The following is a 24,536-nucleotide window of genomic DNA, read 5'->3' on the forward strand; positions in this document are numbered from 1 at the left end:
AATACAGCAATCCACTTATAATGAAAGTGACAAATTTTCTCCCTACATCTGTCTCTAATCTTGTGTCTCAGATGTAATCATTTCTGTTTACACTTTTTTTTTTTTGGTTATTTATACTATTTCCTTATTAGTCTTCAAAGCTACACTGTGTGGTAGGTATTACTGGTCCTCTTTTACAAACACCAAAATTATCCCCCAACAGAAGTTCATTAATTTACCTTAAGTTTCACATCTGAGAGTTGGAGCAGTAGTTCTCAACTCTAAGGAGAAACTGAGCAATATTTGGAGACATTTTTGTCACAACTAGCAGGAAATGCAACTGGAATCTAGTAGGTAGAGTCCAGGGATGCTGCTAAACATCCCACAATGCACAGGAAGGCTCCCTACCTCAATCAATCATATGGCACAGAACATCCATAGTGCTCATTTTGAGAAACCCTGAGTTGAAGGGAGTGGCAATAAACCCAGGTTCTTTTGATTCCTAATTCAATGCTTATTTCTTTACTAGTTTTTTTTTTATTTTTTTTTATTTATTTATGATAGTCACAGAGAAAGAGAGAGAGAGGCAGAGGGAGAAGCAGGCTCCATGCACCGGGAGCCCGACGTGGGATTCGATCCCGGGTCTCCAGGATCGCTCCCTGGGCCAAAGGCAGGCGCCAAACCGCTGCGCCACTCAGGAATCCCTCTTTACTAGTTTTTAAAGATAATAGTGTAGTAGAACCATCACTGATCGCAAGTTACTCCAAACTGATGTTGCTCTGATACATGCTAATTTCAGCTAGCACAATTTTGATAGGTCCCTTTTTCCATTTCAATGGGTTCCTGACTAGCAAGTTGTTAACTCTTTTGCATATCTGTTTACATTTTTAATTCTTATAGTAAAACAAACCATTATCCTTAAACTATGGCCTGTATTAATATAAACTGACCTATATGGGCACCCGGGTGGTTCTTTGGTTGAGCGTTGTCTTTGGCTCATGTCATGATCCCAGGATCCTAGGATTGCGTCTCACATCAAGCTCCCTGCAGGGAGCCAGCTTCTCCCTATGCCTATGTCTCTGCCTCTCTCATGAATAAATAAATAAAATCTTTTAAAAAATCTATTTTTACTTATTATATTGGTTATCATTGTATAGCTGAAATGATTATTTCCATACCTAACATCCATTTCTTCCCCTTAGGTAAGAATAAAGTGACAACAACCACCACACACACACACACACACACACACACACACAAACTAAATTATATATATTGCATTAGTAATATTCCCAGGCAAAAAAAAAATGAGTTTTTGTTGGGAAGGGGATAATGCAATGTGAGCACAAGACCTGGAATAGAGATTTAGGTGGTTTCTTAAATGATGGTGACTTACCTAGAGGGCAGGCACCCATTTTTGTTTTTATTCCTTCCTCTTTCTTCCTGCTCAAGTGACTGCTAGAGTTGGTGGTCTCCATAGGGCTGGCAAGCTATAAAGTAGCCTTGAGGTTGGTACCTAAGCCCTAAAAAGGGCATAATACATAGAAGGGCCCCAAACACTGATGACATTCTGCATCTATGATAACCTGCCTTGGACCATTAACCTCAGGACTTTACTGAATGTGAGGGGGAGAGAGAGAGAGAGAGAGGGGGGGGGGAGAAAGAGAGAGAGAAAACACTATCAAAATTGTTAAGACAAAGAAATTTTGGATTTCTGCCATAGTAGATTAACACAATTAATGATACATTACATAACTTTCAATAATGCAAGTATAGCTTTACATCTAGTTCCTTCATCCATAGGTGGCATTTCTTGAGTGCTCACTTTTTAATGAAGAAATTGTGTTTTTACCTTTCTTATGACATCTTCTTTTTGCCCCCCTTTTAATCTCTCAACCTCTTTAAACTGTATATTTATTTTCATATTTTAAAGTCAGTCATATTTAAATTCTGTTCTGGGCCACAATTAAGTATTTTATACTTCATATAAAATATCCATAGTTTGAGTTTATGCTGAGAAGTCAAAGATTAGTATGTATATTTTTATAAACTTGCTAATATTCACGGTAGTAAAGTAGATCACTAAAATTGTCATTTTTTTGTGTAGTTTTGGTTTTTTTAGCATATTATTGACTCTCCTTTTAATTTTAACATGTATTTTAATCATAACCAAAATTTCTTCAAAATTCTCAAGCATACCCTGTAGCTTATGCTTTATTTTTCTCAAGACTCCCCTCTCCTCCTGAAGTTCCTCTCAACATGTCTGGATATAATGCTCTCAAGTCCAGCTGTGCAGATGACGTGGTGGGCCCTTACTAACCCTTGTGTCTGAACTCATTCTTTCCTGGATCTATTATTATTATTATCATTATATTATCATTATATTATTATTATTATTATTATTATTAATTTTATTTTATTTATGTTCCTATTCCTATGACTTTCTAAGCAAACATTTCTGTTAACTTTCTGAGACTTTGCATATCAGTAAATGTCATCACATTGCTCACACACAGATAATTTGACTTGTATACCTAATTCTTGGTTCAAAATCTCAAAATTGTAAGGGAATTTACTAATTGTGCTCTAACAACCAAAGTATTAATCAAATACCTGATCTCTGTCTTTATTTCATTTTTTGGACCTCCTTTTCTTCCCCTTTAGCATGGAGAAATTTTTCAACAAGTGTGAAATACGGATCTTTTATCATTTACCTTGCCGGTAAGATTTTCAATTTTTAGATACATCATCTCCATTTGACCTTGGAAAATAATTTAAAATTGTTTCTTTGTTTAATTTCTCATTTTTTGTCTGTTCTCTCTTTCTGAAACTTCCATAAGTCCCATTTTGAGCATCCTGAATTAATGTACTTTCTATTAACATTTCTTTTTTCTTTTTAGTTCCCTTGATACATTTTGGGAAATATTCCCAGATTTACTACTCAGGTTTCTATGCCTATAATTATAATTATTTTGAAAATTATACTTAATTTTCTAAGAACTCTAATTTTTTTCTCTGCTTTCTTTGTAGCATTGTATTTTTGTTTTAAGGATACTCGATATTTTTATATTTTCTCTGCAGAAAACCTTAAAGCTTTAAAAATTGATCTGCTCTCTCAAAATCCTTTGTTACTTTTGAGATTTACCCTGGTCTTTCTTCTTAATATGTGGCAAGTTCCACTTAAATATTTGTTAATTCTTGTTTGTTAAATGAATTATGCAACGGAAAATCAGAATGGAAATAACTTGATAAATGAAATTTTTATTTTTATTTTTTTTTATTTATTTATTTACGAGAGTCACAGAGAGAGAGAGAGAGGCAGAGACACAGGCAGAGGGAGAAGCAGGCTCCATGCACCGGGAGCCCGATGTGGGATTCGATCCCGGGTCTCTAGGATCGCGCCCTGAGCCAAAGGCAGGCGCCAAACCGCTGCGCCACCCAGGGATCCCCGAAATTATTTTTTTAGAATGAAAAAGGCGAAGCAAAGCATGATGTGTGGTTCCACAAACTCCAGAATATAAAGGTTTTTACTCTGAGGCTTACACACTCACTTGGTGAATTTATTTAATCAGTTTAATCAGAGACAATTTATTAAATATGTATGGAAAATAATATTTTGCTGTTGCTGTTATCTCAAAGATTAAACAAATATTTATTTCATTTTATTTATTGTAGGGTCCTATTCTAGGCATTGAACATACAGCTATGAACATAAAAACACAAAATCTTGTGATCTTATGAATAATAAGAAAATAGGAACATTACAGTACTTTTGCTATACTGTAATTGATAAACCAGGTAAGGAGCATAAAAACAATGTGTATGTGTGTATACACACTGGGGAATCAGGAGAATACTTTGTTTTATTTTGTTTTGCTTTGCCTTCTCTTTATGTATTTGATAATTTTTGCTTAGGGAATAGATACTTGGCTGTAAGAATTACTTTCTGAAGTGGAAGTGGACAGTAGTCTATTAAAATAGGCCTTTAGTTTTGAAAAAATGGTATAGCTAAAAATGACCAGTACACTATGGGTTGGATGGTATTTTTACCATTTCATATATACCTAAAATTTACATACATTATTCATTTAATTTTCACATTAATTGTAATAAGTAGGTTCTAATGTTAACTATCTTTTTAATAAGATAAATCTTAGATTGAAAAATAGAGATAAGGATGTCTTGAGTCTTATACTCCCGTACAATTAAAAAAATTAACTCACTCATAAATGTATGTTAGTTTATAAATTTCATACCTATGCTATTATAATTAATACATACATTAGATGTTCCTGGTTTTGACAGATAGTAAATATAATAGAATTTTTTTTTTCCTCTTCATGAAGTCCACTTGATCACCTTGTACACACATTCTACTGCTACCCAGCAGTTTAGAAAAGGGACAAATAGGAATGCCTGGGTGGTTCAATGGTTGAGTGTCTGCCTTTGGCTCAGGTTGTGATCCTGAGGTCCTGGGATCCAGTCCTGCATCAGGGTCCCCACAGGGAGCCTGCTTCTTCCCCTGCCTGTGTCTCTCCCTCTCTTTCTGTGTCTCTCATGAATAAATAAATAAAATCTTTAAAACAAGAAAAGGGACAAATACATTCCAGGAAAATGCAACTGATAGGATCCCATGGATCCTGAAGAATTTGTGGTATTGCAAAACACGAAGATAGGAAGATGCCTCTGTATTATGAATATAGCAGTAAAATACCAAGAAGCAGGAAAACCAAATAATCATTTGAGAAACACTAAATCAATCTGAACTGAGCAGAATTCATAGAAGAGATTAAAGGGAGAGGACCTGAAAAATGGATTAGAATAATATTATTCAGTTTGACTCAAGAGTATGTGGACTTTAACCTTTAACAATGGGAGTTAAAGAAATGTTTTGAAAATGGCTAGTGAGGGAATGAAATGATATTTTTTAAATGACACCTACTTTCCTACAGTAAAAATACCAATTATAAAGTAACAGGGTAGAAAAATATCTTACATTTTCCTTTTCATGAAAGCATGAAAAAAAAAAATCCTTTAGACACCCTGGAATGAACTCCTCTTCCTTCCTTAACTTTTTTTTTTCTTTTCATTCATGAAAATAATTCCAAAATTTCTTCTTTTTTGAGACTTAAAATGTGTTGCTTCATTTAATCATTTGAGATTTTTATCATTTTTGAATATACATGCTTACATCTATGAATTTCATCTTATTGTTACTCTCACATTATTCCTAAGCTTTAAATATAACATTTTTCTTATCCTGTTTTAAATATTTTTCATATCTACTATAATTTCTTATTTGATTCATAAGTTGTTTAGGATTATGGTTTTTAATTTGTAGCTATAATTCCTATAATTATGAACCAAATTACATTATGATTGGAGCCTGACCTGTAGGATTCTAAATTTTTGAAATTTGTGAGATCTTGTACATGGTCTGGCACACTACAGATTTTAACAAGTTTCATGTATTCTCCAATTGTTGGTTGCAATTTTCATACACACATTAGATCACATTAGTTTAAAACAATTGTTTAAATCTTCTAAATTTCTTTGTATTTTTGCTTGGTGAATCTACTAATTATAAAATTAGGTAAAATACTTATTAATTTATCCTTGAAGTCTCATCAATTTGTGTTTATGGTATTTTGAGGTGATGGTTTTAGGTGTATATAGTTTCTATTTGTAGTTTTAATTATATTTGTAAAATGAAGTTTTGAATATTTTGAAGTAATTACCTTTATCTCTATTGGTTAGTTAAAATCTAGGTCATTTGCTGTTAATAACTACTAATATAACTACACCGACCTCATTTAGGTCAGCATTTGCTTGATCTATCTCTTCCTATCTCTTAGTATATTCTGTTCTTGTATTTTGGGTGAATTCCAGTTGACAGAATAAAACTCTGTATACCTTTTAGAATGTAGTCTATTGTTCTTGTCTTTCAAATGAAGATTTTGTCCATTTATATTACTGCTCAATAAAGATAGCCACAATATGGTGGTTAAGAAAATAAATGCTGGAGGTAAACTGCTGGGCTTGAATTCTGAATCTGTCACTTATTAGAAATGCATGACCTTTGCCAAGTCATTAAAATTTTCTGTGCTTCCTCATTATTTGTTATCTTGGATTTATAGTAGCAATTGTTTTGTGGGGCTCTTATGAAAATTAAATGAGTTAATATTTGTAAATTCTTTCTAACACTGGAATATAGTAAGCACTATATAATTGTTTGCTATTATTATGTTTGAATTAGATTTCTCAACTCTTTTCTTTTGCTCCTTTTTGCTTTATTGTATTTTTATTGTTTTATTTACTGCACTGTTGTTCTTTCTTACTTTTTATCAATTCATTAAAATTTTTAAATCACATTCTATTGGTTTATTATATTTTTTAAAAAAGAAATCTATCAAAAAAAAAAGAAATCTATCATGATTTTTCAAGGGAACAGTGAAAAGGCAATTCAATAATTATGTTTCTAGCAGATGAAATGGCAAATCAAATAAATTACTCATTAAATTCCAATGAAATCCTTGGTTAACAGATACCTCGCATGATAATCTCCAAAAATTAAGAATATATGTATAGTCCTTTCCATTTTGTTAAAAATCAATATAAATATTCCATCAGTTGTAATACTAAAATAAACATTTAAACATTTAAAATATAACCTGGATAAAAGAAGCATACTTTAAGATGGGAAGATAGTAAGATTCAAGGCAAAATTGATTGATAATGAATTTTACAAAGAACTTCAGGTACTCTATTAGAAATAGCCTTTTTGGTTGATGTATTTTAATTATAATGTATTTATATATTTATTTATTTATTTATTTATTTATTTATTTATTTATTTATTTTATTTGTTCATTTGAGAGAGGGAGAGAGAGACAGTGAGCAGGAGCACAGAGGGAGAGGGAGATCTCAAGCAGGCTCCACACCCACAACCGAGGAACCCCCTAAAGGCATTTAAATAGGAAGAAAAAGGCTAATTCTCAGGAGAATTCTAATGCTTTTAGGGAGAAGTAGCAGTTTGGGTGATTTATATTTCTTTAAGATTTAAGAATTTTATTTCTTTCATTTTTAACATGCCACTAATACATTCTATTCTGTGATTCATGTCTTCATCAGTTTGTGTAGCCTCTATGCTATCTCCTATGATTTAGATTGCCCCCAAGCATAGGGGTTTCTCCATATCCAGAAGCTCTGAGAGAAAGTAAATTTACCTTTGATGTGCAAAACCAAATGCTGAATCTACTCAGACTCAGAGCTAATACTACAGTATTCTGCATCTCAAAATAAGGAAATCGAGACTCAGAAACAGCAAACCTGTAGAAAGTCTGAACAAACTCTAAAGATAGAAATATCAGTACCAGCATGCACATTGGAATTCCACATTATAGTTTCTTAGAATTTCCAGGAAACTTGGATATTTTTTTTGGTCCAGTCTTCTCTTTTGACAAACATGGGAATTGAGAGAGACTGCATGATTTGTCTACTGCATTAGAGATTAAGTGTCATTCCAGAGAAATACCATATCATCCTGTTTCTCATTTGGCCATATAACCAGTTTGATGCATTTAAATATATCAATTACTCATTGTTGTTTTTCTTGGTGGGGGAAGGGGTATTATTATATACATCTTTGCTTTTGGACTAAATTGTAAACCAATAAGGAAAGAGCTATATCTTGTTACAATCTGCACAGCAGCTCCAAATCCTTTCTCAATTTGATGCCCAATCCCAGGTCTGACACTTATTAGAAATTCAATAAATGGCTGAATAATTTATCTATGGAGAAGCAATCGCAGACACCTTGCTTTTGTAAACTGAAAAGCAATAGAAATGAACAGCAATGTTCTAAATGTTGGTGACAGAGATGAGAAATTACCAACACCATTTCCAGAATGCTGTAGAAATCACCTATAATGTCATTTTGTATGTGGCGATACTTAATAGTTCTTACTGTAAGAGGCACACTTACCAAAAATTAGGGAAAGAAGATGTTAGGTTCATTTTTTTAAGTATAAGCAGGACTCTGGCTAAGAAAATCTGAAGCTTCAGTTAACTAATTTTCTGGCAAGATGATATTGAATTAGATTCCCATTTGAAAGGATGTTTTATTCTTTGTTATTGCTATTACAATAATCCTGGTTTTTAGTTTATCTTCCCATGAATCCACTCTTTTAGAACCCTGAAATATATACGGACAAAAACAACAACTAGGTCCACTCATTTTGAAAGGCTTAAAGAAAGGAGGAGTCACTGATCACCTTTCTTGAAGAAAACCTGATAAGCAGGAGGATAACTCTGGAAGCTGTTGGGAAAATGATATAAATCAGGCTTACTCTGTCTATACATGAAAATAACCAGCCTTCAAAATTGTGGTGACTTAAAAAACAAAGACTTGTTTCTTGTTCATGCTTAGTCCACTGTGTATTCAGTTTATGGCTGAGGGCAGTTGTTATGCTTGGTAAAGCACAGCTGTCCACCCACACATCAGCACACGCTTCCTTAATCCCAGCAGCCTGGAAGTAACACACTCACATTTCACTGGCTGAAGCAAGTCACATGACCACACTTAGTGTGAACAGTTTAAAGAAAGTATCTTTTCTCCTGTGCTCTGAAACACAAGAAAACAATATCAATGTATCTTGTATTGTCTGTGACATAGATGCATTTTTATCACTCTCCTGCATTTGCTCAGACTTAAGGCGAAAGATGAAGGCAAATATCATGTTCCTAAGAGGTAACCAAGGCTCTTACATGAATGAAAAGAAATATATCTCCCACAATAACCTCAAATTTATTTTGAAATAAAGAAGATAGCATCTTGGTTCTCAGTCTCAGTTCAGTCATGGCTATAATTTCATGACATTTCCCATAAAGTTAAAAGTTACTCATGCATGTCAAAGACAAAGAGTGTTCGTTTTCCTTTCGTCTGAACATTCTGAACAGAAAGTGGCAAAAATATCATCTTTGGCAATTTAAAAAGAAATCAAGTTTCCCAGTTTTTTAATACAAGACCAATACAGCTAGAAATCAACCAACTGCTAGAATTCAAATGAAGTGATGGTATTAATGTGTGTTTATCTGCATGTGTATGTTTTAACATAACCCCTATATCAAAAGCGTCAAAAAAAAAAACCCCACAAAAATGAAAACAACAACAACAACAAAAAATCCTTCTCTGACAGGAATGCAACCAATATTTATAATCAATTATTGATAAATAGAACCTATGGTGCATCTAGGACTTTTGGGTTTTCTTTATTTTTGTCACAGGTTTTCCCACCACTTTATGAGTTGTGGCCTTTATATGGCACTAAATACTTTCTACTGTCTCAAGTACAAATGTTATTATCCATAACAATAATAGCATATTCTAGGTTTTCTCTTATTTTGGGCTGTGGTGTCAGCAGATAGTACAAATTAGCATAAATAATATGTGAAATACTAACAAAATAGTATGTGAAATTTGAGGCTCCGGGCAATTAAATAACTTGGCAAAAGATCATAGGAAGTAAATGGCAGATTAAGATTCAAACTCAGGTTTCCTAAATCTGAACCTGGGAAATACATGTCTAAAGGGTGATCACTTTAGTTTAATTTTTTCTGCTACTTCTCCAAGACCAAAACCTGATCCTTTCCTTCTTTTAAAGGAAAATGATATATTTAAGAATTTTTAAAAGATATTTCCTTGTCAAATTGGATGGGTTTTTTTTTTTTTGAGCTGCATAATCTCAGATCTCTTCTACATGCAATAAAAGTAATTTTATTTCATTTTATGTTAAGAATAAATGTCTCCAAAGGATATGCAGAAGAAATATGTATGACATGAATTTCTTCAAATTCCCTACTTGTAGCCATCAGGGATTTTTGAATTTGTAGAATCAAACATCTTAAATCACTAAAATTCTCTATCCACTTTAATGATTCTCCTAAAGAATTATAACATAATAATTTCTTCCAAATAGTATATTATACTTGCCTTAATTAAGTAAAAATGGAATGTTAAATTTATTTACTTGCTCTAATCTAATCATTATATATTGAAGTATATACTGAAGTAACTAAAAGAGACATGAGTTAAATTTTTAAGGTATTATATGAAAAGAAAATATTATGACTACTTTTGGATGACAAAAGCAATTTGACAAGGAAAAGGAACATTGCTTCATAAGGTTATTTTGTATGTTCTTCTTGAGAAAAAAATTTTGCAGGCAGAACTTATTTATGTATTGGAAATTTCATCTTATTTCTTACCTCAGGTATCTTTCCATAGGTGCCAACTGTAATATATCAAGAGCTGAACAGCTCACTGCCCTAAAGTGTTCTTGTTCATGCCTGACTGAGCTATTGAAGAGGTTGCCCAGATTTCAGGCCCTTGTAGATCACTGGTTCTGGATGATGTCCTAAGTTTGGTTTCTTCTCAACTTGTGCTTTCTTCCATTAAAGGGCCACTGTCTGGTTAGTTCAGTAAAAACTGGTGAATCAGGCAATTAACAACCTTTATCATCTGTACAAAGTCAAAATAAATTTAAAAAGTCTTTAAAATTCCAGGATAGAAACCTCTACCATTTATTTGAATTGAGTGATTGAAGATACCATATAGGTTATGGTATGTTATTTCTGAAACAAAACAAAACAAAACAAAACAAAACCCCAAACAAAACAAAACCTCTCACATTGCTACTACTCTGAATACACTCACTTTCTGATCTATTTCCTATGCCTGATTGGCTGAGAAGAGATCAGATAATAAAATCAACTAAGATTTTGTGCCACACTTTCTCTGTGTGTGACAGACATTTATGTCAATCATCATATATTTCCAGGCATTTTAGTATTTCACTTCTCTGCTCCCTTTGAAGGTAACCATGACCATATGGACCTACTTTGGCCAACAGGCAGTGGCATATCTGACTCTGAATGGAAGCTTTAAGAGCTGGTGTGCATTTCTCCATATCTCTTCCTCCTGTTTCAATAATCTTGGAAATATGCATCAAGATGGGGTTTCTGTTATCCTATATTCTTGAGTAATTATGAAAAATAAAATCCCCAGTTGGGTGTGAATGTGTGTAAGAAACACAGTAACACAGTTTTGTTGTATTTAAGCACTAAGTTGTTTTTTTTTTTTTTTTCCCTTTCCTCAGCTTAACCTACTATCTTGACAGATACACTATTGTTCTCCTAGAGTTTGCTCAGTAACAAGTAAGTTGGAGTCATGAAGATGCACTGGAACTCTACTGAAATATAGCACTGTGTTGCCTCAGCTTTTATTTGGAGAAATTGGTTGTTGCCACTAGCAAATTGCTCCTTATTAACCACATAATGTTAAGAACCCAAAGCATGCTCAATGGAAAAGAGAGCCAGATGGTCTATTAAATATGCATGCTGGGGCTGTCTTCTCCAAATCCTCCCATACTTCTGACTACTTTTCTCATGGAAAACTTCATGGAGTGGAAGCTTGTGTGTGTCCTGCTCAAAGCAACACTGTTTTCCTACTGGTGCTCTGCTCTTTGAAATTTTCTTTCTCATGAACTCTGTTACTTCAAGCATAATCTCTTTTTTGGGGTGGTAGCTTTCTCTCGATCTCTTACTTACAAACTCCTTTCTCCCAGAAAATAACTTAGATGCAATTTTAAAAGCTAACTGTGAAGGGGTGCCTGGGGGGCTCGGTCAGTTAAGTGCCTGACTCTTGATTTTGGCTCAGGTCACCATCTCAGGATCGTGAGATTGAGCCTTGTGCTGGGCTCCTTACTGGGAGTAGATTCTTAAGCTTAAGATTCTCTCTCCTTCTCCCTCTGCCCCTTCTCATTTCTAAAAAAATAAAAATAAAAATAAAAAATAAAAGATTTGACTGTAGAGCCATGTTGCATAAATCCAATCTTGGTATTTGTTATTTGCTAACTTAAGGAACTAGACAATTTCATTAAACATTTGGTTTTTTATATTTAAATAAGAACAAGAGAATAGTACTCTAACTCACAGAGCTATATTGAATATTAAATGGGACAATCAGTATTAACAGCTTTACATATTAAGTGCTATAATTATCACACATGACAAACATTGGCAATTTATGGTGTTGACTACTTGGTCCCTCATTTTAATCTGGGAGCACATTATTATAAAAATACATTAATCTGTTTATTTTATAAAATTTGAATAAGAATGCCCTGATTTTAGCAAATAAAGCTTTTTTAGTGCTGTTCCAAAACCCTTGTCACACACGCCCTTTTCCATAGTTTACTGACTAATATAATAGGACAAATTAGACCAGAAGTCTTTTGGCATGGATAACTCTGGTGACGTTCCATGTCTCAGGCTGCTTTTACTCAGAAAATTCACACCTCATTATGTAATCTTCCCTTGTTTGATCAACTTCTGACCTCTAAAGAAGTAAATGAAAATTAATAAGTTATTTTATTATACTGTTTATTATACTGTTAAGGTCTCTGGATATAGCAAAATAGTATCTTCAAATCTTTGATTATCTAAATGTAACTGCTTTACAGTAGAGGAAGCCTAGCCCACATGACAGTAGGGATATTTACAAATCAAGTATGATGATATCCTAAAGGGGAAAATTATTTTTTTTTCTGGCTTTATTTTTATAATTCCTAATTCATGAGTTTTTAAAATTTTAGATATAATACTTTCTTACTGTAGGTACCATTTTATCCAATTAAATATCATTTAAATCACTGCTTTGGAATGAGGTAAACAAAAGGTCAAATGAAGACTGTCCACAAATCTTAATGTACTTGTGTCTTTGCAGATGTAATTTCCTAAGTGAATTGACTTTAAAAATTCCACTGTACTTGATGTTCAGAAAATATTTCATTAATTTACACAATTTGGGGTTTATATCTATAGCATAAAAGGTTTCCAAGATGAAAAAGTACAGGAAACTAGCAATACATGTGAATCTGACATAATTTGTAGACGTTCTTTATATAAGAAAGGACACTTTGATTTAGCAGATATTTTAAAAATGAAAATCTACTTTCTATTCAAAGGCAAAATTGTAATGAAGTTATATAAATAGTCTCATATCAAATTCATAGTGGCAATGTTACATTGCTAGAATATCTCTTCCACGACTCATTATCTTTTCAAGAAAGAAATGGAAATGTAATAAGTAATAAAATCTATCTGAAATAAAAGCATCCACTGGAATATTTTCATCGTCCAGCAGGTCATATGCTTGACAGCTTTTAGATTATAATTACTGTGGGAAAAACTGGAAATGGTGTGATCATCATTGGTGATCTGTCTTTTTCCCAGCTACAGAGATTATGATAGTATTCCATAAATCAGCATTCTTGACTCATAAATCAGCATAATTTCATACAATTTGTACTCCACATACACTCTAAACAGGGTTTGGAGAAATAATGATTAAGGTTTTTTGTTTTTGTTTTGTTTGTTTGTTTCAGTCGCCAAAACTACAGGCCAAAATTAAGCAGAAGGCAGAAGACAAACACCCAGATTCCTAAACGATACATTTGTGGCTGTTGTTTCTTTGTGATCATTTGTCAATAAGGAAGAAGGGCTGAGAGAATGACTTTTGACAGCATCATGTGGTTAGGGTATAAAAATTGAAGTTGAAGGCTCATTTAGATGTGGTCCTGGTAGAACTCTTATATTTTGGGTCAACATTCAGAGCAATGCATCCTTGAAACTAGGACTAAATAGCAATGAACAAGCACTTGCACAAATTGCAGCCTCGTATTGAACAATCTAGAACACTCTAGGGAGAAGTCAATCTCAATGTTGGATTAAGGTATTCTGTGCATTCTTAGTGTAGCTGGGCACCAGAAAGAAGCAAATAAAATCCTCAGTGGAGTAAATAATAATATCCTAGGTCACAATGTTTTTTAAAAGACCTTACTTGAGAGAGAGAGTGTGTGTGAGAGAAAGCATGAGCAGGTGGAAGGGGCAGAAGGAGAGGGACACACAAACTCCCTTGCTGAGCAGGGAGCCTTGCTTGGGCCATGATCCCAGGACCTCGGGATCATGACCTGAGTTGAAGGCAGATGCTTAGCCACTGAGCCACACAGGTGCCCTGCCTCGACCATTTTTAAATCACATAATGCACCCAAAATAACCAGGGACACCAGGAGACAAAATGACAATGGTAAGAATCACAGGTAACAGACAACGACTATTGGCAGTCATAAATTGGAACTCTTCTACACAGAAATTGGAACAACTCTGATTACCATGATTGCAAAATAAAAACCAGACCAAAGCAGCTCTTAGGGAGTTGTAAACCATTTTTAAAGACTGTATAACAAGTTTTAAAGAAAAACAAACAGGATTTTGAAGACCTTAAAAAGATTAATAGCATTTGAGATATACCAGTTGATTAAAATATTAAATTAGACATCTCTAAAAAGGAAATTAGTGAACTGAAATATAAATGACATGGAAATATCCAAAATAAACCTAAAAGAAACAAATGCATGAAGTAGAGAAAGGTTAAGAAAATATGTTACGTAATGGGAAGGTTAATCTTCTAATTATTTTGGAGTGCTACAAAGAGAAAAGAGAATGGATAACAAGTAATATTTGACAAGAAAATATCTGAAAATTTCCAGAATTTATTAAAGAAGTCTCAACACATTTTTAAGAAAAAAAAATCAGGCAGCCCGGTGGCTTAGCTGTTTAGCACCATCTTCAACCCAGAGCATGATCCTGGAGACCTGGGATCCAGTCCATGTCGGGCTCCCTGCATGGAGCCTGCTTCTCCCTCTGCCTGTGTCTCTGCCTCTCCCTCTCTCTCCCTCTCTGTGTTTCTCATGAATAAATAAATAAATAAATAAATAAATCTTTAGGAAGAAAAAAGAAAAAAAAGAGAGAAAAAAATCCCTCAAGAATAATAAATAAAAAGAAACCACATGCATAAACACATCACTGAAAAATTGTAGAACATCTAGGAGAAGAAGAGATTTTTACTTTTAAAAAGCTAGGAAGAAATAGAGAATATCTTCAAAGAAGAAATATATAACTTGCCACAAAACATTTTTTTAAATGTTTATTTATTTGAGAGAGAGAAAGTGAAAGCGCTCACCTAAGAGCATGATCTCGGGGAGGAGCAGAGGGCATGGGAAGGAGAATCTCAAGCTCCCCACTGAGCGTCAGACTTTGATACTGAGAGTGGGGAGTGGCACGGGATCCCAGGACCCTGAGGTCATGACTTGAGCTGAAACCAAGAGTTGGACACTTAACCAACTGAGCCACCTAGGTGCCCCCAAGAATTCAGGTTTCAGTTTCTATGGCATTCTTTTTAATGCTGTAGTAACTATCTAAACTTAGATGTAAACTGATTAAGATTCAATCAAAAATTCAGTTCTTCAGTTCCACTAGCCACATTTCACGGGCTCAGTAGACATATGTGGCTAATGGCTACTATACTAGACAACACAGATATAGAAAGGTTCTCTGACACAAAGCACTATTGGAAAATAATGCATGCAGAGCAACACATAAAATCATGGGAGACTGTGTGATGTCTCAAATAACATCACACAGAAAGGGCAAAAATTTAAAAATCCCCACAGTCTTAAGGAAGTCAAAAGGTAAAATGTATATAGAAAAAAATATATAAATAGAAAGCATATATTAAGGGGGTAGATTTAAAATCATAATAATTGAGAATTATCTTAATTAAAATGTACTAAAATCTTATTAAAAAATTAGATTGAGTACAAAAATAAAACTCGATTCTGTTTCTTATAAGATAGCCATCTGAAATATAAGTTCATGCAAGCTTGAAAATATAGAAGAAACACTACATCATGACTATAAGCAAAAGAAAGTAATTGTAGCAATATTAATGTCTAGTAAAACACATATTAAGGAATAAAGCATTGTTAGAGATTAAAAGGAACTCTCATTAATTATAAAAAATGTTTTATTTCACTGACAAAGCAATTTTGAATGTCTATGTACTTAATAACCTAAATTAAAAGCATAAGTTCATAGAACTTTAAAAAATTAAAAAGAGGCTATTTCAAAATTATAATCGACAGTTTTAACATAGCTCACTTATTTACAGAAGAGCAGAAAAAGACGGATAAATTTATAGATTTGAACTATAAAAATCAATACAGGGCAGCCCAGGTGGCTCAGCGGTCTAGCGCTGCCTTCAGTCCAGGGTGTAATCCTGGGGACCCAGGATCGAGTCCCACGTCGGGCTCCCTGCATGGAGCCTGCTTCTCCCTCTGCCTGTGTCTCTGCTTCTCTCTCTCTCTCTGTGTGTCTCTTGTGAATAAATAAAAAAATCTTAAAAAAAAAATCAATACATGTGGCCTAACAAAAATGCAAATTTTTCTACAAATACAAGATATACAATTAAAGAAGATAATAATTATATGCACAGACAGAACATTTTTAAAAATTTCTATATTATGGGAAATAAAATAAATGTTACCCATTTAAAAAGAATTAAGCCACAGGAAGAATTTTATCTGGCTATAATACCATTAAGCCAGAAATCAGATTGCAAATTTCCCTACTACTCCTACATATTTTCAAGTTAATAAGTGTATACTTAAAAAAAAAAAAACATAATCTACAATAGCCAATATATGGAAGTAACCTAAATGCCCATTGATAGATGAACAAAGAAGATGCAATTTTTCTTATATATATATATATATATATATATATATATATATATACACACACACACAGATATAGATATATATAAGGACTCAGCCATAAAAAAGAATAAATCTTGCCATTTGCAACAATGGATGGACCTAGAGGATATTGTGCCAAGTTAAATAAGTCAGACAAATACAAATACCTTATAATTTCACTTATGTGTGGAATCTAAAACAAACTAACAAACAAAAGAAGAAAAAGATCTATTAACACAGAAAACAAACTATAAACTGATGGTTGCCAGGGAGAAAGAGGTGGTGGGGGGAGGAGTGAAGGGGAGTGGGACATACAGATTTCCAGTTATGTAATGAATATGTTACAGTGTTGAAAGACACAGCATAAGGAATATAGTCAATGCTATGTGATAGAATTATATGGTAGCAGGTGATAGCTATACTTGTGGAGAGCAGAGCGTAATGCATGCAGTTGCGGAATCATTATGTTATATACCTGAAACTAATGTAATGTTGGGTCAACTACACTTAAAAATTGCTTTGCAAAACAGACATGATAATGAATATCATAAAAACAATTTGATCTTTATGAAATAGGAAAGTTAATGAATCAAAAAGCAAATTAGATATGAGAAAGTAGAAAAAATGGAATACATTAGTGAAATGAGCATACACTTAAAATACAGAAGAGGGGCATATAATAGAAAGCATCAACACAGCAAAAATCTTTATTTGAAACAAATAACAAAATTGATAAGCAATGATGAGACTGATCAAGAAAAAAAGGGAGGAGGCACAAGCCACCAATATCATGAATTAAAATGGGAAAATCTTCACAAATTTCACAAAGAGGATATTAAGAGCAAGTTAATGCCAAAAGTTTTGAGAATATAAATTAAATTGACAAAATAAAAGAACTCTCAGAAATTGGTAAGATAAATTACCTAGTGGAAAATATGTCTAAGACACCTAAATAGGCACTTCAAAAGATAATTTTTAAATTACCAGTGAATATTTGTGAAGAATTTCAGTCTAATTAATAATCAGAAAAAAAGTTTTAAAAACCAAAATGAGAAACCACTAAACATCCAATACAATGGTATATCTTTTAAGTAATTACACTCCGTGTATATATATATCCATAACGCCATGTGAACCAAAAGGCACACACAAGCAGGTTCATAACTACATTGCATATGATGGGACTAAACTAGGAACAACCCCAGTATTTATCAACATTAGAATGTATCAGTACATTATGTAAGACTTTTACAATCTTGTATCAGTTTTCTATTAGTGTGGAACAATTGCACACAGTATAATCTCACAGTTCAGTAGGTCAGAGACTGGGACTGGCTAGATGGGTTCTCCAAACAAGTTCACCGTGATCTCTTACCTGGAGAGTCTGGAGAAGAAGCTCTTCCAACCTCATTCAGTTTATTGGCTACATTTGGCTCCTGGTGTTCCTAAGACTGAAGTCCCAGTCTTCTTGTCAGCTGTCAGAAGCAGGTAGCTCTAAAAATGTCAAGCGTACTCTCAAGTCCTTCCACCTCAGCAACAGAGAAACTTCTTCCTGTCAAATCCCCCTAATGCTTTGCATTTCTCTGCCCTCTTCTAGGACTGGCTAGAGAAACCCTCAGTTTTTAAAGAGTTCAAATGAAGTTAACTGAACAGTGAGTTTAATTACATCTGCAAAATCTATATGTCATGTATAGTAAAATAATAAAACAATACAAATAAAATAATAATAAATATAAATAAAATAGTCATGGGGGTGATATCTCAATACTCACAGCTCTGGATAGGGTATGAAATCTTGGGGGAAGGACATTTTACGATTCAACCTACCACGAGTGTATAATATCATGCAAAACAGAAAAGGAACAAACTGCATTTATATGCAATAACATTGTTGAAACTAAAAACATAATAGTGAGAAAATGAAACTCAATGCAAGAAATGTTTACTATTTGACTGAATTTGTATACATTTTATGAATAAACAAATGTCAGAATATTCAGAAAGGCGTATTTGGTGCAAAAACTATTAGTAAAAGCAAAGTTATTTTTTGCAAAGTTATAATTATCATAAAAATTATGATAATCATTAGCATTTGAGCACCTGGGGGAGTTTCTGTTATGCTATAAAATTTTCTAATTACTAATCTGGGTTTGGCTACATTATTATTAGCTTTATAAAGTGATACTTAGGTTGGATATTTAAGTTTTGTGCCCTTTTCTCTGTTTCTTGTGTTCCACAAAAAAGTTTGAAAATAAACAGACAAAATTGGAGTGCCTGGGTGGTTCAGTTGGTTAAATGTCATGATCCCAGGGTACTGGGATTGAGCCTTACGGTGGGCTCCCTGCTCAGCGGGGAGTCCACTTCTGCTGCTCTTACTGCTTGTGCGCTCTCATTCCTGCTCTTTCTCTCTAATAAATAAACAAAATTTAAAAAATAAACAAGTAAATAAACAGACAGAAATCCTTGAGGGCAATCAGGCTTTCCTGTTCCGTTATTCACCAGTTCCTTACTTATTAAATGTCTGCTATACACTAACTAGTCTCACTTGGTGTAGAATTATAATAGTAAGCAATAAAGAAAAAATACATAGGTGAGACTCACAGCCTAGTGATAAGATACTTAATAGTTTTTCCCTTAATTTAACTCTGGGTTTAGAGCATTAGCTCTAAAATAATCATAGTAAAATAACTAAGGGGTAAAGTATTAATTTAATTCCAGTACCACCTGACATTACTTTTCTATACTAGTATCTCACCAAGATTCAGAGATTAATGTGATTAAATCTGAAGATCTTTAATTGAAAAAAAAATTAAAGTTTCACTGAGGGGTGGGGATAGGAAAGGGGTAAAACTGCAAATACTCTGAGTAGTACTGAAGGCTGATCATTGCAGACACTAGAAACTTCCCAAACAAAAATCTCTACTATCATATTTTTGTCTTCACTGGATATCTAGGGTACCCTACCACAACTTTAATTGTTTTGGAAAAAGAAAAACAAAAGACGGAGAAAAAAATATTTTTCCAAGTACCTGTATTGTCATGTTAAAAGAAAAAAGAATCACGAACTGTTTACTGAATCACCCTAAATCTTGATGTTTTGAAATACTGATAAACTTTCATTTTTTAATGTAAAATTTATAATAAAAAGCTACATCTCTTTCAGAAAACAGTTTGTAAAAAACATTGGCTGCTGAGAACTAACAGGAAAAAAACCCCAGAGGATTTAAATGTTACTTAGAGGCTATTGAAAAGGAGAATCTACTGAATCTTTAAGAAAGTTTTACTTGTTTTATGAGAAAGAAGGAATGGAAATTATTGGTACAATCTTGTTTCTTCAAAGTTACTGGCTCAGAGTTCACCATGGATTCTCATTAACTGCCATGTGGGCATTTGCTACATATAGCCCCAAATATGTACATATTATATCTATCTATCATCTATCTATCATCTAGAGACACCATACATATATATATGTGTGTGTACCATCTGTGTTATAATTACAAAGTACTATATACACTAAATATATACACACATATATGTACTATGAAAATAAATTGTGTTAAATATTGATATCATTTAATTAATGTGTTTATTTAATATATATTTATGCCAGGCAGTGTGATGCATACAGAGAATACAGAGAATGCTGCTGTAGTTAAAAGGATCTTGGCCCTTACCCTGATGGAAAAGGACAAGTAAACAGATGATTACTAAACAGTAGCTACCTCTGGATAAGAGCTAAGAGGTAAAAATACAGAATTGTATTAATTTATAGAATCTCTATGAAGAAAAAATATGGAAGCTCAGAAAACAGATTATCACAAAAATATTCATCCCTGGACAAACTGTAATGTCCAAAAAACCACAAAAAAACAACTCAAATGCTAGTTTAATATTAAATGTAACAAAAACATCAATTGTTCAAATCATTGTTGTTACCTCAAATTATGTTACAAAGAATTTGAATGAAATGCCAAATGCATATATTTACCTGAATAAGTTACATAGAAACATATAAATATTATCAAAGCTATTATCAATAGTCATGTACAAACACTGTAAGAAAATGTGACATTATAACAACACTGACATCCTGTGAAAGGTAGAATTAGATACATATTTTTTTAAAGATTTTATTTATTTATTCATGAGAGACACAGAGAGAGAGAGAGAGAGGCAGAGACATAGGCAGAGAGAGAAGCAGGCTCCATGCAGGGAGCCCGAGGTAGGACTCGATCCCAGGACTCCAGGATCATGCCCTAAGCAGAAGGCACTTAACAGCTGAGCTGCCAGGCATCCCGCAGAGGATATTTTTAAATGTCTCTTTATAAACACTCATGATATTATTATCTACCTGGGTTAAAAATACAAATTGAAAAACTAATTACATAACCTGTTGCTTCTCAATCCCTTTCAACATCTTAGTTGAGGCACCATGAACACCCTAGTAGGTAACAGCAAAGATCTCCTAAGACAGTCTCTATCTCCAAATCTTTCCACCTTATCTTCCCTGGACATTCTCCACATTGCAGACTTTTTCTTTCTTTCTTTCTTTCTTTCTTTCTTTCTTTCTTTCTTTCTTTCTTTCTTTCTTTTCTTTCTTTTCTTTCTTTTCTTTCTTTTCTTTCTTTTCTTTCTTTTCTTTCTTTCTTTTCTTTCTTTCTTTCTTTCTTTCTTTCTTTCTTTCTTTCTTTCTTTCTTTCTTTCTTTTTTTATGTATTTTATTTATTTGAGAGAGAGGGGGAGGGAGGGAGAGCAGGAGCAGGGAAGGGAGGAACAGAGGAAGAGAATCTCAGGCAGACTCCCCACTGAGCATGGAGCCTGAGTGCTCAATCTCAGGGCCTGAGATCATGACCCTAAGACAACAACTTGAGGCAAAATCAAGATTCTCACACTCAACTGACTGAGCCACCCAGGTGCCCTTCATATTGCAGTCTTTTATAATCTACCTTAAATGAAAATATAATCCTGTTATTATCTAAGACTGGTAATGGGCATTATTATTCCATTTACTTTCCCACTTTGTATTAACTTTTAGTTGCACTTTGCTTCTACATGGATAGCATGAGGTTAGAAAAACTGATTATATATTACTCCACTACTTTATTTGCCATCAAGGGGTTGACTTGATTGGTCCAAGCTAATCCTATTTGCCTTACCATAATCAGTAGTTCCCTAAACCTAAGATTTGGCTTATTGACACCTTTCTCTGGTAGAGATAGTCTCAGAAGACAGAACCCCATTCAGGCCAATGCACTATAAGGGCCTTTTTTTGTTTGTTTGTTTGTTTTATTTATTTATTTGAGAGAGAGAGAGAGAATGTACACACACACACACACACACACACACATACGAGACAGAGAGAGAGAGAGAGAGAGAGCATGAATAGAGGGAGAGGACTCCCTCCTGAGCAGGGAGCCTGATGCAGGGCTTGATCCCAGGACCCTGAGATCATGATCAGTGCCAAAAGTAGACATTTAACCGACTGAGCCACCTAGGCACCCCATGTGAGGGATTTTTGTTTATAGGCTTCAGAAAAGGAAGTTTTGCTGAGTCTACAAAAAAAGTCACTAGATGAGATAGTTTTATTCTGGATATTATGGAATGCTAGAGCCATTTATTCACCATAAAGAAATCCAGAATCATGGAGAAATCTCCCTAGAGAGGAAAATACACAAAAAGGAGTGTTGAAGAAACAGTACCAGAAAGACTGGGTTAAATCACTCCTGAAACCCTCTCAACCCCTGGACTTATATTTACACCCATATGTTTCTACACAGTTTTGTGTCTTTGAATGGAATGGCCAGTTTCCTACATGTAATAATATCAAAACTAGCTTATTACTTCCTTTTGATTTAAAACAAAACTCTAATACATGGTTCTTCAATCTACTTTATTTGTAGTTCCCCAAACTTTCCAAACTTTCTGTCAACTCAAGACTTTTTCAAATGATACTATTTTGGCCTAGAACTCCCTTCTTGATGAGTCTATTCTTGACTAAGTCCCAGCTGACTTTTTAGTTTCATCTAGTATATGTCCTTTTAATGCCTCAATTAACTCCTACCTTTTCTACAGACTCCCATGATATGGGAGGCTAAGCTTCTTTTTATCAAAACAAAACAAAACAAAAAAACCCCAAGATTATATAGAACTGTGGTCTTACTCTATAATTTCCTGGAGTAGTCTAACATCAAGCATTGTCATCATCAACCAAGTATGCTTTGCTCTAAGCATTGAGGCTAGAAATATCATAGCATCTGAATAAATAATACCAACAGAAGATATATGTAAATGAATGAGTGGATTATATGCACATTAGAAATTAAGTTTTTTTGATTGTTGGGAGTTTGAATCAATAAATCTATGTTATGGTTAGTTAATCAGATTCAGAAGCAGAATTACTTCTTTCATACAATTTTATACACTCTGCTCTCTCTGTTCATGCTGGACAATGCTTCTAACAGCAAGGAAAATATTGCAACACTCCATTCTCAGCCTTTTGCTAGTTTATGTCTCCAATGGCAACACGAGTTCTCCAAAATTTTTAGGACAGTCACCAAGATCGTGTGCTGGTGGATATTCAGGAAGATGTCACTGCTGATATCTCTTGAATCTTCAATAGTGACAGGCAATTACTCAAAACACAAAATAAGCTGTGCATATATATAGTTTATAAATATGTATGTGATTTATCTTAGATATCTTGAAATAGCAACTTTATGCTTTTTGTAAAAAGTGCTTTCATTGAGTGAAGTCCTACGCTATAGGTTGATTTGTTAATGTATATTAGGGCAACAATGGAGTAAACTGGGTAGAAAATAGCAATGAGTGCTAGGCATTTCTGAATAGGAATTCTCAGAATTTCACATTGTGCAGCCTCAGACATATAAATTTATTTCTTCTTCTAAAGTATGAGATTGTGATTATTATAGAAGTTTTCTAAGCACTAGAAATAATACATATAAAATATTTAGGACAGTTCCTATTACATAATAAATTTTTGATAAAGAATAGGTTTTGTGATAGTTTTTATTGCTGTTGCTATTATTATTATTATTATTAAAGATTACTATTTAGTTAAAAATGGCTGTCATTTTATAATGTTTAATATAATCCTTCTACATGTTAATAAAGAAAAGAAAATACCTACAGAACCAAATATCTCAGCTGTCAAACTGAAACCAAAATTTTTCCTGTTTTTATTTCAGCTACTTGGAAAATGTATGAGGTTAGGCTCTGAAGGAGTAAAGAGTTTACAAGAAAGCACAAAGATAGGGTGAGGTGTGGTTATGGGGAAGAGAAGAAGATTGAAGATGGGGAGAAACTAGCATGGAGGCTGCTTTACCATGTGTTTTGCCTGTTTTTTTTTTTTTCACATGACATCCTTCTAAGTAGGAATTATAGCCATTTTACAGATGAAAAAAAATTGAGTCTCAAATAATTAAAATAACTTTCCCTAGGTCACACAACTTGTAAGCATCAAAGGCATGCATTAAACCTGGGTCTTTACAAACCCCTAAGCTGTGATTTTCATACATTTGTCTTCAAACTAAATATTGGGAATCATTGTTCATTAAACTTTCATGGTGAGTGAAGACAAATGTTACAAATGTTAATAGCTTATCAAAAACTAAAATGGGAAAGAAATGCTAGTAATTGTCTTGACTAACTCCCACCTAATGTAAAACTACTACAATTTAGTGAATGTAAACAAATTTAATTAATACAAGACTTTTCATGAATGTATCCCTTATGTAAAAGCAAGAAAACTCATTAAATAATTATTTCCTCAAATCTTCAAATAATAAAGCAAACATACACTATTGCTACAGTAATATAACCATATTAAATTCTAAAAACAGAAAGAAAATGTATAAAAATGAAGGATTTGGTGGACTAACA

The sequence above is a fragment of the Vulpes vulpes genome, chromosome 8, assembly GCF_048418805.1.
Source record: "Vulpes vulpes isolate BD-2025 chromosome 8, VulVul3, whole genome shotgun sequence".
Lineage (NCBI taxonomy): Eukaryota > Metazoa > Chordata > Mammalia > Carnivora > Canidae > Vulpes > Vulpes vulpes.